This window comes from Miniopterus schreibersii (genome assembly GCF_964146895.1).
Source record: "Miniopterus schreibersii genome assembly, chromosome: 15".
Classification (NCBI taxonomy): Eukaryota; Metazoa; Chordata; class Mammalia; order Chiroptera; family Miniopteridae; genus Miniopterus; species Miniopterus schreibersii.
In genome coordinates, this window is record NC_138115.1 from 26662884 (window position 1) to 26669566 (window position 6683).

Genomic DNA, 6683 nt, shown 5'->3' on the forward strand with positions numbered 1-6683 from the left:
CCTGAGGACCTCTCTGGAAGCCTTAATTTATAACCTCTGTCTCAGTTAATTAGGACACCACTGCTGTTCCTTTCAGGTGCAAATTAAACAGCTCAACACTGCACTGCAATTAAAGTCTGCTTAATTCTCCTAAATGTTCCCTATCCACACCAACACTGACAGGATCCATGTCCCCACCCCACCCACCCCACCTGCAGATCTGGGTCTTTCCTCACCTGAGTTCCCAGGGGCTTCACCAACTCAGCTCGGCCCCACATCCCATCCAGAGCTGGGGACCTACCTGCAGGGCATGGTCTGTCTGCATAGGTGGTGGGGACCTGCTGATCACCCAGGACACAGGAATGGGCTTCTCAGGGAGATTTGGGACAAGGACAGAGATAACTTTGTAAGCCCTTTAGAAAAAGGCCTTGCTTTGCTCTGAGAAGAACACTTACCAATGATGTCATCTCCATTTTCCCTCCAATAACCCAAACCCTACCAATCCTTCAGAGATGCCCTTGGGGTGCTCCTCCCACCTCCGCAGCCCACAAACCCCCCTTCTTTGAGTTCTGAGCATCTCAAGGTCAATCCTGACCACTTCCTCCTTTTGAAATGTCCCCTGTGAAGAAAATACCAGATCAGAATGATAAAATGTGTGGTGTATTTTAAATGGTTGCATGTAACAACTTAAATAGTTTAGTACACAAACATACAATGTAATATAATTATGTTGTGCAAATTCCAAGATGATTATAGGATTTATAAAGTTTATGAGTTTATTGTGTACCTGAGGCAGTCTAGTCCAATCATGTTACCAAATTTGAAGCTGGAAAATGAACTTCATTCTGTCCCATTGCTGTCCCTCTGTTATTGTCACTTCACTGGTGATAATGTCAGAAGTTGAAAACCCCTTCACGAGTGTGATGTCTGGGCCAAATGGGTCCTTTCCCTAACACCACAGACTCCCATTTGAGGCCCTGTTTGAACTCCTAACACAACTCCCAATCTTACCGTTGTCTTAGACAATCCTAGTTGACATTTGTCACGTTTGTGGCTGTCTGTCATCTTGTGAGCAACTCTCCCGTGTTTGGGGAGTTTCCTTCCCCAGGAATTCCATCTCTCTTAGGTATTAATAGAAGGAAAACCAGCTTTTCCAGCCTACCTTGCACCTAGGCTCCAGGTATGAGACTGAATTTCCCTCAGTTAGATGCACCCGAGGGAAGAGATTTGGAAAGAGAAGCATCTGAGGCAGGTGGATAATGAAGATTCCATTCTCTGGAAATGGTGGCAGCAGACTTGGCTTCAGGATGGCACCAGTGGCAGAGCTTCTGGTCCCCGTGTCCAGTGTCATGGGCGCCATCTGCACTGGTAGTGGACACAGAATGGAGAGGCAACCAGACCTATGCGCCTCCTCTACAACACCACCTATGAAGTGGTCTTGCCAAAAATTCAACTTTGAACCTGGTCAAATTTCTGGATCTAACTACTGGATTTTGGACTTCTGGCCTCCTGAAGTGAGAGAATTTCTGTTTTTTTAAGCTAAAAACACCTCCAAAACTACCAAGGATATAAAATAGATGAAGCAATATCAGATACCAGTTGCAAAATGGCCTTAGTGGATGGAGATGTCCCCCATTGTCTTTCATTCCTCCATAAATGTATACTAATCGCCTGATCCGGCCAGGGCTGTGGCTGGGCCATTCACACAGGAAATGTCCCGTCAGGTTCAGTGGCCCAATGAGTGCCCTCAGATGGCCAGTGCTAGAGGGGCTCCTGGCATACAGAGAGCAGTGTGGGGCACAGGAATCTGGAAAGACCCCTGCAGGGGATGGGCTGGGCCAGCTGGTAGATATTTGGAAAGGGAGAATTTCCAGCAGATGTAGCCCACTTTGAGCTGAACCATCGTGTGGGTGGAATATGGGAGTGAAGAAATATCTTTAGACTTTTTGTGTCTGAAAGAAGAACCTGAAGGGGATAATGTCTTAACCTGAAGGAATGATCCTAGACCTACTTGACATCTCAGACACCATGACAAGAGTGGGGGGGGAGTGTGAGGAACTGCCTGTGCTCACAAGGGGCCCTTTCATTCCTGTCCTGCAGCATCTGCCCGCCTCATTTTGGTGTTCCAGGCCTCCTTAGGAAGCCCCTCTCCTGCCCAGCTGGTGTTGCTCAGTGGTTGAGCATCAACCCATGAACCAGGAGATCACTGTTCGATTCTTGGTCAGGGCACATACTCAGTTTTCGGGCCCGATCCCCAGTAGGGGACCTGCAGGAGGCAACCAATCAGTGACTCTCTCTCATCATTGATGTTTCTATCTTTCTCTCCCTTCCTCTCTCTGAAATCAATAAGAAACACTTTAAAAAAAAAAAAAAAAAGTCCCTCCCCTGAAGTTCCTGGGGCTCCTAGACATACCCTGAGTCACATTTGTCTCCTAAAGTGAATGTGATGGTTCCTGCACTTCACCCTTGTTCTTCTCATCTCCACCCTCCCCCCCCAAAAAAAATGCCCAGTTCTTCCCTTTCTAGCAAATTCTCATGAACCCACTCAGAAAGTCCTTTCCCTAGGAAGCCTTCTTTGACTGACTCTCTCATAGCTAATCCTGCTCGGGTTTGATTGGTTTGGTGCTGCTGGTGACTTGGAAGGGCCAAGTCAGTTGCACATCCCAGGAGTTCTTCCCTGTTGATCAGCACATGGCCTTCACCAGACTTTCTCCAGCCAGATGGGACGTGGTTTCGTGCTGTTTTCCTCCTCACTTCGCCCTGTGTCCTCTGAGTTGCCGGATTGGGCAAGTGCATTCATTAATAGCCTGCCCTTCACACGCTGTGATTATCAGCCCAACCTTGGCCACGTTTTCATTTATGGCTCTTCTAAGGAGACCTCCAGACTGTGTTAAATCTTCCTGCCACGCAGCAATAGGTGGGGACCTTTGGTCCACAAAACAGGCCACCTCTGAAAGGGTGCCGCCCTTCAGATGGGGTGGGCCATTGCATCACCTAATTTGGGGTATCAAGATAATGCCTGGGATGTCTTAAGAAAATCTCTGCTATTTTGCACTTTAGGACTCTCACCATTTTATAGCTCCTAACTGATAATCCTCAAGGTTGCTGTAATCACTACAGATATTTCTCCCAAGCCCTATCTGTTCTTCAAGACTCAGCTAAAGGCCCTCCCTAAGCAAGATGCCTTCCCCATCAGCCCTGGATGACTTTGCTGGCTGACGTTGTGTTATTAAATTCCATTCTTTTTGTGGGGCCATTAACTATCTTTAAAAACATATGGATCAAACATTAAATCAAAACTGAAATAGCAAAATAGTCAGAAATTAATAAGGAAAAGACTACATGGGAGAAAATACTTGCAAATCACATATCTGACAGAGAACTACTATACAAAATATGTAAAGAACTCTGTAAACTCAACTATCCAGTTAGAAAATGGGCAAAAGACTTGAATAGACACTTCACCAATGAAGATATAAGGAGAGCAAATTAACACATTAAGTGATGTTCAACACCATTAGCTATTGAAAAATGCAAATTAAATCACAATAACATATCACAACAGACTTGTTAGAATCGCTAAAATTAAAATCTGATAATACCAAGTATTGACAAAGATGCAGAGATTCTAGATCACACATCCATTTTGGGTGGGAATATAAAATGGTAGGGCCACTCTGGAAATGAGCCTGGCAGTTTCCTGAAATGTTAAACATACACTTTTCATACAACTCAGAAATAACACTCCTGGGTATTTTCCCCCAGAGAAATAAAACCTTATATTCACACAAAAACCATGCATGAATGTTCATAGCTGTTTCATTTGTGATAACCAAAGACTAAAAAAAAATCAAATGTCTTTCAACAGATGAAAGGTTAAACAAATTGGAGTACATTTCTCCAACAGAATACTACTCAGCAATTAAAGGAACTTGATATTTACAATAATTTGGATGGATCTTAGGGAGTTAAGCAAAGTAAAAAAAAAAAAGCCAATCCCAAAAGTTACACACTATTTGATTCCATTTGTATGACATCTAAATGACAAAATTAGAGAGATGGAGGACACTTCAGTGTTTGCCAGGGGTTAGGGAAGGGCAGGAGGATGACTATAAAGGGAGAGAATAATGAGAGAGCTCCTTTGTGGGGACAGAACAGTTCCATATCTTGATTGTGGTGGTGGTTACATGAATCTATACATGAGATTAAATATCATAGAATGGTACAATCAAAATGGTGAGATCTGAGTAAGACATAGTCAGTTGCACTGATTGTGCCAATTTCCTGGCTTTGATAATGCTCTACAGTTATAGAGGAAGAACTCATTGGAGGAAGTGGGGTGGTAGGTACATGGGACCTCTCTGTACTCTTTTTACTACTCCTTGGGAGTCTATAATTATATCAAAACAAAAAGGTTTTTAAAATACTACATGTAACATCTAAGGGATATGATTAAAACAGGGCTCAGAGGAAACATTTATACCCTTAAACAATTAATATTGCTCAACAAAGAATGATAGACAAGTCAATGGATTTGTGGTATCACTTCTGCTGTATAGTAACTTCCCATACGCGTAGGGGTCTGTCTCTGAACTCTCTGTTCTTTTCCTTTGGTCTATCTGACTGTGCTGGAGTTAATACCACAGTGTATTTATTACTTTGACATTGTAGCATATCTTAATATTGCTGAGATAAATTCCCACCCTCCAATCTTAGACTAAGCTATTCATGGACTCTTATTCCTCCATACAAATTTTAGAGCAATTTTATCATCCCCTCCACAAAAGAACAATTCCACCTGGAATTCTGTTTGCGAGTACATTGAATTTATGGATGAATTTGTGGGAACTAGAAAACTTCAGAACGTTAGGTTATCTAATCCAAATGTCTCCCTTTTCACTCAATCACTTTATAGTATAATGTGCTGCACAGATGGTTCTCACTTCGGTGAGTATCACAATTACCTGGGAGCTGATAAGGCACTGTACACAGCCCCAGTATCCCTCAAATAGCATAGAAACTGGCCTGTGTTTTTACCAAGTTCACCAGGTATTGGAGAACCACTGTGCTAAATTCTTTTCAAACATTAACCAACTTAATCCTCAACACTGCCTTAAGAGGTAAATATTATGTTCCTCAATTAGAAAACAAAGGCCTAATATAAGCCAGACAGAAGAGTGTTTGGGTTCAAATCTACTATCTTCTTGCTGGCTGTGTGACCTTCCGGAAGGCACTTAACCTCTCTGAACCTCATCTTCATCATCTTTATCCTAGGGGGAATTCACTGACACCCCCTCCCTTGAAGAGTTGCTAAGAGAGTTAAACAGAACATGCCTGGCTGATTGCTCAACACTCACAACAGAAGGTCACAATTGTTATTCTAATCATGGGTCAAACCACTTATTGGAAACAAAACACTATGTAATAAAAGTTTTTGAAAGGGCACATCTCCATTGATTTTAACACATCAAACATCAGTTGATAAATTGTGGGAGAGTATATGGACCAATATCTTATTGATTAACTCACCAATGTTTTCATTCAATTTGAAGTTGTGAAAAGAAAGATTGCTGATAGCTCACAGCATCACTGGTAGTCAGAGTCCTTCTGCCCTGCCTTCCAGAGAGTGCGCAGAAAATTGAGGCTTTCTGCTGGGGAAGGGCCCTCCCTCACTCCACTCAAGACAAGCAGTCTTCACTCTATAAACATTTGTTTATTCCTCATGTGCCGCACACTAGGCGCCCTGGAGATGGGAAAACAGGAAATGGCCCCTAATCTCAGGGAGAGACAATAAATAAACAGTGTGGACCACATGCTACCTGACTAGCTCAGGAAGGCCTGCGTGGTGGCCTTGCAAACTCAGGGGCCTAAAGTAACCACAAAGGATGGTCAGAAATTAAAACTTTTTAAACTAAAAGCAGTTAATGGTAGGTAGTCATGTCCCTGGTCAGTATCTCTCTTGACAAAGGTCAAGCTTTGCCTTAACTGAGCCTATTGTCTTTTTGCATCTGCGATAACATATCCTTGGAATGTCAGAGTAATTTTCCTTTTTCCAGACCCCTCAAAGCACAGGCACTGCTCTGCAGAGACCACTCAGGTCACTGAGCTAACTGCTGAGTGGTAACTATTGCATCTATAGCTCAATTTCCCCTCCCAGTCAGTGGAAAGGCGTCCGCCTGGCCAGCGGCCGCAAGGAGCAGATAAGCCCCGATCGGAGCGTTTCCCACGCCCTTGACGGCTAACAAGCTTCACCAGACCCTCCGTTTGACCTTGGCACGCAGTCCACTCCCAGCATGGCTCCCTCCCTGTCCCCTCTGCTAGCTGCTAGATAATCCCTGCTCGACCCTGGTGGGGCACCGAAAACTCTCCAACAGGCCCCATTGGGTCTCCCCCAGATCTAAGTAATAAAAGCTATGTCTTTTCCCGCTGGTCCCCTGCGTGGTTTTTTCGGACTAGCAAAGAACAGTGTGGCGCTCCCGGGGTTGGAGTTCCTACAGTACAACTATCCTGTGCACACCTATGTAAGAGAAACGGGTGTCTATCATTTTACTTTTTATCCAGTCCCAGAGGCCTCCCCCCCACTTTGCTTTCTCCCGCCCCTCTAATCTATCACCAATGAATTTCATGCAACCCACTTGCATCTTCTCTTTTGATTGTAATGTATAAAATAAAATGCAAAACTGCCACTCTCTAGAGCATTCTCT